The sequence below is a fragment of the Stegodyphus dumicola genome, chromosome 2 (assembly GCF_044657685.1).
Source record: "Stegodyphus dumicola isolate Sdum_Otavi_A_Nest chromosome 2, ASM4465768v1".
Lineage (NCBI taxonomy): Eukaryota > Metazoa > Arthropoda > Arachnida > Araneae > Eresidae > Stegodyphus > Stegodyphus dumicola.
Genome location: NC_140769.1, coordinates 101,474,805 through 101,487,300, shown reverse-complemented (window position 1 = coordinate 101,487,300; position 12,496 = coordinate 101,474,805).

Here is a 12,496-nt window from a genome sequence, read left to right as displayed (position 1 = left end):
GTTGTCGAGTTTTACGCTTTCTTTTATACTTCCCTCTACCTAACATCGATTCTGCTTTCTTAACAGCTTTTCCAGCCAATAATTTTCCAGCTTCTCTTGATCTTTGTTGCGCGGCTATCTTTAAATTTTTCCCCTCCATGACATCAGAAGCTATACGTGTCCCTGTCAGCAAGGCTTCTTTTCCTACGGTTTTTGCCCCTTTCCAGAGAACAGGTAATGCCAATCGAAATATTTTCTTAAAAAATCCACCGATACCATAGCCTCTTTGATAAGCTATCTGTCCGCGATAAAATGGACGGCCAGATCCTAACTGGCCGACATAATGATCTTCAAACTTTTTTGTACAACACACATAAGGAACACGGCTCATACTGTATGTAACGTGTCAAATTTTCAAATGATGTGTTTCATGAAATGTATTATCCCTTTTACAGGACATGCCGCAATCGAAAATGCAGAATAATGATCACTTTTCCTCTTTCGAATGGAACAAATTCCCCAGAGTTTAATCTTATTTCCATTTCAATCGTTTGAAAATGATTTCGAATAACAGGAACATAGTGTGGTCTGTCATAATGAGTACTGATGACTTCTCAATTTATTTTTACAATACGCAATAAGGGAGCTTGAATGTTTCCTGCTATTTGTGGTTCTACGATATCTGTATAGATATAAAAAAATGGGAAGGAAGCACGTGGATCAGCGACGAAGGAACTTTCAGCGATATCTTCTATTACTTGCGGTTCAAATCCTAAGATTGCAAAGACCTTTCTCAAAAATTAGTTTTGCTCCTTTCTCGGTTTTAATATTCCCACGCTTTGTTACAGGACTGTATTTAAATGTAATTTTGTTTCTTAAAGGTGGAATATTCATTTCGTTCAAAATATTTTGTACACTTTCATAATATTCAGGTGGTAACCTTCTTCCCTGGAGTTCTCCATCTTTTAAAGCAAACCCGAGCAGATTATTTTCTTTATTTATATTACACCATTCGTGCAGTTAAATTATTTCGGTTAATCCAACTTCCCATAGACCGTTTAATTTAATTGGTATAGGTAGCTGTGTCACAAAATGCGAAAGTGTATTTTCTGAGAAATGTTCTTGACTACTATCAGAGGGCAGCGTCACGTAGAACAACATCTCTAACTGATGAAATTCAGAACAGAATGTTCTCTTTTTATAACATTTTTACATCGGATACCCAAGCATTAAATTTATCCGGGTATCCCTGAAATTTGACAAAATACTGCATTTTTCCAGCCACTTTTTTTTGTTTTAATATTTTTTCTACCGGATAAAATCCCGAATCAGATACTTTTTGTAGTTCATTTTCATAAAAACTACCTTCAATCACTTCTCCAGCTAAATCTCTTAATTTATAAACTACAGGGTTTCGGGGGATCATTCGATGAATTTTAAATATTTCTCGAGTCCAATTATTTTCGTAACCCTTCTCAAAAGGTCTTTTCAGTTTACTAATACGCACCGTATCGCCTGTTTTAAACTGGGGCTTCGTAACAGATTTTATCATATCATCATATAAATTCTTCCATACCACAGACTGATTATTTATATTCACTGATGAAGGTTCCATTTGAATACTGCGATGCCAACTGTGATTGTAACTATAGATTAATTTATTCAACACATCTATATAGTAATGTGTTACTTAAAATAGTTGAATAAATAATAATTAAACTCTCAAAAATATTTCCACATTTTTGTCTTTAGAGCCCTATTAAATCTTTCAATAATGCTCGCTTTTGTTTCGTTATTTGTTGTAAAATAATGAACGCCCTTTTCTTTAAATAAATTTTGCACTAATTTATTTTTAAATTCCGAGCCTTTATCTGTTTGTAATGAATCTGGTTTACGCTCTTTAAAAATGTTTTCAAATGCCCTTTTCACACTAGAGCCCTTCTTGTCTTTCAAAGGTATAGCCCAAGCATATTTCGAAAAAATATCTATGCATGTTAACAAATATTTATACCCTCTATTAAATCTGGCTAAATTTTGTAAATCTACTAAATCAGATTGAAATTGTTCGTCGATCCCCCCTACAATGACTCGGTTGCGTTGGAACTTGTGTCGCAAAGGCTTGTGAAGCGTATAAGAATCCCTCTTCTCTAACCATCTTTTGATCTCTTTGCTCTTTACTCCAGAAACACGACGTAAAGCATTGATACCACCGAAGCTTGCCAGTTGCGCTGGATTCCGATAAGTCAGATCCAGAATTTCTGACATTACAACATGAATTTTTATCAACGGAAAATGTGATGTTCATCCTCATACAACCGCTATCCAAATAAATGATAAATCAAATTTAAATTTATTTATACTTTTTATAAGCCCCTTACCTAATCTTCATAACAACCTGTTCAAACATTAGTTTTATAGTTTCATCAAAGTTAGAAAATTATTATTATCATTTCATTTCTTAAAATATAAAAGAATAAGAGACTAAATATTTCAATTGTAAACTCTTTTATATGCACAAAAAAGTATTTACAAACATTAACAAAATAACTTAATAGGCGATTATTCACACGCATATATATATATATATATATATATATATATATATATATACATATACATTTACAATAAATTTAAAAAAATGAACCAACTAACCTGAAACATATAAATCTTTAGCATTATTTAACAACATTTCATAATCAATATTTTTTAGAAATGACACTGTAATATAATTTGCAATATTCGAATTTTTACTCACAAATTCAGCATCAATCAATGTTCACAATATTTATTTTACACACAGCAAGATCTCCATATTTCCAAAGTTTATCCGAATTGGTCATTGTGACACGATCATGGCCAAGCTGATTGCCGTATTCCATAATGCATCTACTACACTCGAAAATGTCCGCTATGTTTGAACTTATAGTCTCTTTTAAGAGTTCGATAAGAGATGTCGAAAGACACATTTCTGCATCAACAGGAGCGATTTGGTTGTCCTGATGCGATGGCAGTTGCTTGAAAACTTCGTTCAAAACGTAGAACTGGAAAGTAGGCCCAAACATTAATGTAACCACCTCCATTGTTATTTGTTTTCTTATTCGTATGAATTGCTCCCATTCACATTTTGTAAGAACACATACACTTGGCAAAAATTCACAAGTCAAATCTTTGCGCACAAAATATCTGAAACGAAACACACGGGGAATTTTCAACTGTCACTGTTGAAAGAAACAAAGAGACTTGTATAACTGCAGACTGACCTTCTCGCAAAGAGGGACTTAGTATATCCTTATATTCCACTTTGTCCGAAAAGGCTTGCCACAGGTAAGGAGAGAGAGAGTGATTCCGCTTTTCGTCGGTATAAACTCGTTGTTTTCGAAGCGCACATATTTTCTTAAGTGTACACGTATTACACGAGCGAAATCTGTTATCACAACAAAATTTTCACCACAAAGATAAAAATGATGAGCAAGTAAGGAATACAACTTAAACGTTGTTATACTTGCATCGTTAATCATATTACTTTGCCTCGAAAATCTAACTCTCTTGTTCGAAGTCGTAGGTTTCTCTGTTGCAACAGCACGCTTCATTTTCAAAAAAATCACAAGACGATATTTCTTATAAACTACTTTCTTCGCAACAAACAAGAGGCAACTGAATTCTTTCCCAAGAAAAATGACTCTGTTGCTTTCGATGTGACGTCAAAACAAAATGGCTGGCTTAGAACCAATAGAAAAAGCTTGTTATCTTATAACACACCTCTTTCGTGACGTATTCCATTATACGTCAGACAACATGAACAAACACGAGATACTTTCATCGTTGCCGCAAAGAAAAATAAAATTTTGTTAAAAACATCGTTGCCACAAAATTAAAAAAATTATCTCTGACAATATTTCTCACATATTTTAGAAACAAACACTTCTAATTTCCCTTTCCAACAACTCCACTCGATTTCAAGATGGCGGATTAAAAAATGAACACGTGGAACAATCGTCGTTGCCATAAAATCAAAACGAAACTTTCCCCCCAAATCCTCGTTGCCATCCAAAATACCTAAATCCTAAAAATATCCATGTACTTCTACTTCCACTTTCAAAACAAACACTTCTACTTTCACTTCGAAACAACTCAACTCCACTTTACAAAATGGCAGCACTTCCGGTCACGTGACTTCTGACGTCACTTCCGCCACCGCAGTGGGGCCAATACTACTGACCGGAGGGTTGTGGAGGCAGTAAAACAACTGCAGGTAGATCTTAGCCATTTGAATGACCATGAAAGCCAAGCCATCCAGCAAGTGGTGAGTACTTTTTCAAACTTGTTTTCAGAACGGCCTGGTAATTGTCAAATTGTAACGCATGATATACAACTAACTGCCGATAAACCCTGTAGGACTAAACCCTACCGGTATGATAAACAGAAAGAGCAAATTATCGAAGAACACATTCAGGAAATGCTGCACAACCAGATAATAACGCCCATAAATAGTGAGTACGCGAGTCCAGTCGTACTATGTAGGAAAAAGAATGATTTCCCTCCTTCGGATAAAAGGGCTTGGAGGTTTGCTATCGATTACAGAAAGCTTAATAGTATTACTAAGTTCCCGGTTTACCCTTTGCCGGTAATAGAGGAAATTATTAAAAAGATTAAGTCTACGAGATACATGACTACGTTGGACTTAACGTCTGGCTACTATCAAATAGCTATGAGACCTGAAGACATACATAAAACCGCGTTTATCACAAAATCGGGCACTTATGCATTTTTACGCGTGCCCTTTGGGTTGTGTGGGCCCCGTCAACATTCCAGAGAGCTATGGACATTGTTCTAAAGCCTGTCCTAGGAAAATCGACTTTAATCTATCTAGATGATATAATTATAACGAGTAGTACGTTGGAACAACACATTAAAGACTTGGAAGAGGTTTTTAAATTATTAAAAGAGGCCGGTCTTACAATTAGCGCATCAAAATGCAAGTTCGCGACTAAAGAACTTAAATATCTGGGTTATAAAATTTCGCAAAAGGGTATAGAAACTCAGGATTCAAAAATAAAAGCCATCGAGAATTTCCCACCTCCCAATACCGCCAAAAAACTTTCTTCTTTCCTTTGGTTATGTTCTTATAATCGGTCGTTCATAAAAGATTTCGCGAACATTGTTGAACCGTTGCTAGTAATTAAAAGAAAGAAAAGTAAGTTTACGTGGACAGCAGAAGCTAATACAGCATTTGAAAGGTTAAAAGAAGCACTCATCAATGCCCCTGTTTTGAAATTCCCGGAAGGGGACGAAAACCTGGAAATTGCAGCAGATGCGTCGGACTATGCCGTAGGTGCGGTTCTCGTGCAGAATGACCATCCTTTGGCATTTTTTAGTAAAACTTTGAACCCTACGCAAAGGAATTATACAGCTACAGAGAGAGAAACATTAGCCGTATTAATGACTGTACACAAATTTCGAGTTTATTTCGGCACAGCGCCAGTAACAGTCTTTTCGGATCATGCGGCTGTTGGTAGACTTTACTCGGGGAAAAACCTAATGCCCAGGTTAATAAGATGGGCTTTAAAACTCCAAGAATATAATCTAATAATCAAATATAAACCGGGTAAGGAAAACAATGTAGCTGACGCACTTTCTCGTATAAAATTGGACGACGAAGGCAATGAACTTAAATGCGCTATGTTGACTTCAAAAAAATTAGGTTCTAGAGAAACAATTATTGCTGAATTGAAAGCTGATCCTGAATTTGGAAGTATCTATGCGTATTTGAAAAACCCCGAAAGCTTTGAACACACAGATATCGATGCGATAAGAAGTAGAGCAGAAAACTATGAAATAATAGATAATTTATTGTTTTCTACGAAAGCAACAAACGAAAATTTCGAATATAAACCAGCCATCCCAGCCTCGCTTCGATTAAGCATTTAGAAGGAATTACACGAAGCGAAAACAGCCGGTCATTTAGGGGTCAGAAAGACTATAAAACAGGTACGCGAGGCGGTATATTTCCCGCAATTATTCAAAATAGTAATACGTATGTCAGGTCCTGCAATCAATGTCAGTTAATAAATGATATTAATTACAGCCCGGCCGGGTACTTAAATAGCATTCGCGCTACATTTCCAAATGAAATTTTAGGCATAGATCTTCTTGGTCCTTGTCCCCAGAGTGAGTTAAATAAAAATCGTTTTCTTTTAGTAATTGTAGATCATTTTTCAAAATGGACAGAAATTGTTCCACTTAAACGCGCGTCAGCCAAAACAGTCGCAGATGCATTCTTACACAGGTACAGTTTAAAATACGGTGCACCGATAAAAGTCATTAGCGATAACGGTAAACAATTCGTTAGCCAAATATTTGAAAACATTTGCACTGGACTTGGCATACGCCATATCAAAATGGTTCCGTATAGACCACAGGCAAACATCGCAGAAAGAGTTAATAAAAATATTGTAAAAATAATTCGAACTTATGTTAGCACACATCACAAGCGCTGGGATGGCTACATAAATGAGTTAGCTTATGCTTTAAGAACAGCAAATCATGATACTACGGGAAAAAACTGCAGCAGAATTATTTTTAGGACGTAAGTTAATTACGCCACTAGATAAATTATTCTTTGTGCAACAAAGAGAAGAAGAATTCAAACAGAAAGATATACAGAAACTTATTGATCAGGTGGTTAAAAGTTCGGATACGGCAAGAAATAGACAGAAACTTTACTATGATAGAAAACGCCGTGAAGCAGATTTTAAAGTAGGGGATAAAGTTTTAAAGCGAAAATTTTCTTTATCAAGTGCCCCAGATAATTTCACTTAAAAATTGGCTCCAAAATTTGAAGGCGCCTATGTAATACAGGAAATCAAGGCAGTCGTATTGTACCTTAAGAACGAGAGAGGGGAAATCTGTAAAGACCAGGTGACCAGGTCCCGAACAGGTGAAAAAATATTATAATCAAAATGATTTTGAAATCCTTAAAAGTTTCTTGCAGGACTCAAGCGTAAAAGAAGTGGAAATTCCAGAATTAACGCCACCCGCTCCACCACCCAAGAAGCAGAGAACAGAAGAGGAACCTAACCCTTCTACAAGTTATTCTAGGGCCCCGAAAAGAAAGAAGGAAAACGGTCAGACTCCAGCATTCAAGAAGTGAAGAAATCAACGCCGCTGCGTAAAGAATCTTTGGTAAATAGGAAAAGACCAGATACAACTTTCCACAATAGAAATTCTGCGTCGAGGAAATCACTTCCAGAGCCAGATAGTCAGGAGCAAACAAGGCCGCCGTTCACGAGAAGAAAAAGACAGAAGGAGGAACGAAAAGATTGGCACCAACAGAAAAAATTCAAGCAAGAATCCAGACCGGAGGCCGCCAAGACCAGCCGTCCAGGAGCCAAACGGAAAAGACAGGAACCCGAAGACTACCACCCCAAGAGGCCGGTGTACAGAGGGCGAAAAATAAAAACTCAAAGATAAGTTAAAATCTTCTAGAAATTTTTTTCTTTGGTTCTGAAATGTTATGTGTAAATACGAAGTTCTATGTTTTGACGGAAGTCAATTTGTCTCGGTTGAGATTTAATTTTGTTTTACTTTATTTAGCTAAGGCAAAACCATTATTTTCTTTAAGTGTAAAATCTAAGAGATTTTAGATGCTAAAAGTAAATGCTCAGAAGAAACGAATTCAAATTTAAGTATTAAACTGTAGATAAAAACATGCTTTAGAGCGAAAGCCTGCATGTCTAAAGATGAATGAGGAGGAATTTAGAATGAATGTGTTTTGTAGGGTTCTCCACCTACACTTGAATTTTAAGAATATTAAACATAGCTCATCGAGTTTCAGTATGTCGGATTAAGGTGTGTCAGATTTGGTTGTTGGAATTCTAACAAATCATTGTGGTTAGGAGAAGTGTTGTAATACAAAAACACGAAGATTCCCGTTTGACACTACACATGGTGGAGAACCAGGGTAAAGTTAAATTCATGTTTGAATATTTGAATGATTGTGAATTAAGCAGTTAAATAAGGAAAAGAAAAGGATCGAAAACGAAAACTTATCCAGTGTTAAGAAAGTGTAAATCATAATGTATTTAGAATATACTGATACTTATTCCTTCCAGATGCTGGAAGGAAGAGAAAAGATTGATTGCTGAAAACCAGAAAGGATCCTGTAAGAAGATATGGTAATTTATTCATCTACAGAAATGATTGTAATTTTTGAGGAAACAGTTTGTTTTATGTAAACGGAGCTCTTGAGTTTTAGGTCAGAATATGGAAACTTTTTCAAAAGGTCGTTTCTAGGACCTGCTTCCAAGTTTACCAAATTCTGGCAGCGGCTAATGTAGGGTTTATATTTATTTTAACTAACATTTATTTTAAGCTATCTTTCCTATCAAGCCTTTACTTTCCCCTAGAATTGCCAATGCCAGAGTATGTAAATTAGTAGAACGCGCAGAGTATTCAAATTTTAGCAGAAGTAAATTGAGTTAAATATAAGGGAAACGAGATTGTAAGTGTGCTTCTTGAATCGCGAGCGTGAAGGTTGCTAGGTAGAAATTTTAAGAACCGCGCGTTTCGGCCTGTGTGCCTATTTCGGCAGTTTGTTGAATCTTTCAACTTCTTAATCAGTAAGTTTGCTGAATCTCAGCTGTATCTTAGAACGCGGTTAAGTTAGTTACGATTATAGAGCCTCGTAGATAGTGATTTCGTTATTTATTCATCCTGTCATTTATTTTTTAGTTGTACTTTTCTATTTTGTTATACCGCCGGGTCGCCGTAGTTTGTGAGCGTCAAGTGAACGCAACTGTGATTTCTAAAGCGGAATAAAAAGGGATTTAAACCCTTCTTACGAGTTTGTGTACTTTACAGTTCATAGCAGTCACTACTACTGTTGCTGACAAGTTGGGGCCACGCAACATCATAATTTAAATCACCTTGATTTATTGAGCTAGCGGTGGCTCTTAAGAAATGTACCGCCAGTGGTTTCCTTCATTGCACTCTACTCTAAGCAATTAAGCAAGTAGAAAGGGGAAACCCCGTGGGGCGGTAAGCAAAGAGGCGTCCTCGCCGCCTGCCCTGTGTAATTCAGTTTAAATTAGTAGACACCTTTGTATAAATAATTTTAATTACAATTTATAATATCTAGAACAGCGGTCATTTCGTATGACCGCCGGGCTTTCTACGTCAGAATATGGTTATGATTTTATATAAATTTTTGCGATCTACGGGCCGGCTGATATCTCTTGAAATAAGCATTCCAAAGAAGTAGGGAGAAATTGACAATTTACTATGAAAATAACGACACACAGCACAATAAATATTTGCAAATAGCTCAAGGAAAATGCGAGAGTTAAGCAATTTCTCCTTAGCGCATGAGAAACATCGTCATTCCAAAAACATTCTAAATTGCAATTCAGCTAATCAGTCTTCATTAAACCGCTAAATCTCATAGCTGATCAATAACTAACTTGTCCTAGCTCTCAAAGCCATATTTACATGGTGTTTGTTGTTCAGGTTTCTGGAAACTTAGGGGCGAATCAGTCGCAGGGCTTCGAAAATATTCTAGAATTCCCGAATCTAGAAAATCGCCAAGGCCCTTCAGGAGCGTATTTTTCCATATCACGCCTTCCGCTGGATATATTTCCCTCTGAGCAGCCAGGGTTTTCGCTAAGAAAGTACAAATTTCCCAAAACTACTATAAGAAAAAATTATTTTTTTTTTATCCTAATGTAAAAAACTCTCCTGGTTTTTCATACCTGGATTTGTTTTCTTTTGATATATTGCCTTAATTTCTTTGACATATTTTAATATGCACGCATGTATACGTTTTTACAGATATCATAAAAAATATTCTAGGCCGTATATATAAGGCCTTGCCACTTACAGGGTTAAAAGATCTATAATTCTGCATTAGAATTAAACACTTGTACAGGAAACATATTGCCACAAATTCAATAAATCATGAATTTATCACCCTCAAGGCAACAAATAAATAAATTATTAAGTAAAGCAATTCGCAGTATTACAATTATGCAATATAAAGAATTTAAATATTTAGAAAAATTTACAACAATGTATGTATGTCTGTTGTATGCAAAATGCTAATTTTAATCTAGAATGTAATGATGAAGTTGATGTATAGTAATATAGTTACAGTTCTAACTAGTGAAAACTTCTTTATTCTTAACAAGACATTCTTGAACAGTTGACGCAAAACTCGCGCCGATTCTTTAAACAGAGTTACCATATATATTTGAATTGTGGAAAGAAAAAAAAAAAAAAAAAGCGGATATGTTAGCAAGGTAAAGAAGAAGCTAAAATACAATACGGAGTTAATAAAGAATAGTTTCTTATTTTATTTCTATTGGTCAATTAAGTTTTGGTTTGTGAAATGTAACATTGTTCTTGGATAACAGGCTTTTCTTTTACGTTAAGTTCATGGATCATGAGTGCTACATCAGAATCATATGATTGGGGAATGATTTTGAAATGTCGGAGTTTAAAGGGCTTTCTTATAAACATGTTGAAAATGGAACTTAGGGCTATTACAAATTAAAGTTAGATTTTTTTTCATATTTTTTATCTTGCATACACACATTATATTTGTGTTCATGAAAATTGAAATACCTAAAAGAATTATCAAATCTCTACGAAATTGTTTCACATGCGGCAAGTAAAGGAAACAAAGAAGAGAATAATTTACAAATCAGTACAAGAATATCAATAATAGGTCATTAAAAGGTGAAGCCTCCATGCACTGCATTAAGAGCTCTTTGCAGCCTTAAATCAAACAGGTTTTTAATGTGTACTTGAGAAATAATATTCCACTTTATTATAGGGTTTCGTCAGGTGGGTTATCGAGGCACAATAATTAAATTTTAAATTGCCATACAGAACAGAATTCAATTGAGAAAGATTCTTTAAATAACGTATTCAAAATTACCGCACGATTTCAACGTCTACATACTTTTGTTATACCTTTTTTTTATTTCGTCGAAACTTTTGAATGCAGATGACGAATAACAAATTATGACGCCGTTGGTATTAATAAGGAAGAATTCCTTGTTAATAAAAGATGGTTTTGGTGTTTTATTTGGTAATCGATAGGGAAGTCGAAATGCGAAATGTCTTTTGAATTTTTGCAGTTTATTCTAAATTGCTAGTGTACCAGTCTTCCTTTCAATTGCTGTTACTAGTTGTGTGAAGCGTTTTCTAAATAAATTCATTTAAGAATTACACATGTATATTTTGCATTTAAGAATACTGTCTACATAACAGCAAGAAGAATGAAATAAGACCTCCACAATGTCATTAATGGTTTTACGGGAAGGGGGGACAAGTAAAATAAAAGTATAATTTTAAAATTTTGGAATTAAAGTTTTTCTCCGAAATTAAATGTTAAGTTTTGTTTTCTTATATGTCATTTTTGGTACTTATTTGTGTATCAAGAGGGGTAATTTCAGGCAGCGAACTCAGGGACCGCCCTGAGCGGCAAAAGTTTTAGCTACGCTACTGCATATTGCTTCTATAAAGCCGAGTTTGGTGATCCACATTTAAAATGTATTCAGAATCAGATTTGATTCGGGTAAATCTAGGTAGAATTTTTAATGGATTGTGGACGTGATTGTTCTGCATACTGTACACGTAAGCTTACTCTGAGTTATTCTCTCGTTTTTTATAGATATTTAGTTCGTTTGCTCAGTTTTTCTTTATGCACCATATCGATATCAGGTATTCCTGATCTGGTAAATCTCCCACAACTTAATAGGGATACATCTTCAACGTCTTCGGATACATAGTTAAGTGGCCTAGTATTAATCACTCTCTCACAGCCGCACAGTACTGTAAACAGTTCCTCTTAATCCAAGGCAGCACAACCTAGGACTTGTCTTTGAATCTGTTTCACCATTTGAACTAAACCTCCCACCAAGGTACTGAGGCAGGATTAAATTTCCACGGAATACTTTATTCAGCGGTTTTTGAATACAAATTTTCCTAATCTAGTGCATGCAGAAGGCTCTCCATCCCTTGCATTCGACCGATACTTTGTTATGCTGCTCCTGCTTGGAACACGGTCACTCAAACTCAACTGCATCAATTACAAGTAGTGCAAAACAAATTTCTGCGCATTATTACTGATTCTCACTATCTTATCCGCAATAAACTTTTACACAGAGACTTAAAACATGAGACGATTCCAGATTACATCAGAAGATCTAATGAAAAATTCTTCAACAAAGCTGTGCAATGTGACTTTGTTAATTACTGCCAAGTTTTTAATTATGAAATTCTCTTCGAAGATAGAAGCGTCAGACCACTTGCAGCCCACACCTTCATGGGAGGAGACGACAACTTTTTCACTTAGATCCTCAATTGTTAGCTATTTACACTTCCAATGCATCTGATTTTGATTGAAGTCTTCTGTTGCTTCGTTGAATAATTGTATTTAAATTGTGTTGTATAGTTGTTTTGTATTGTGTGATATTTAGCACTACTGATTGATGTTGTTTAATTATATTTGAATTTG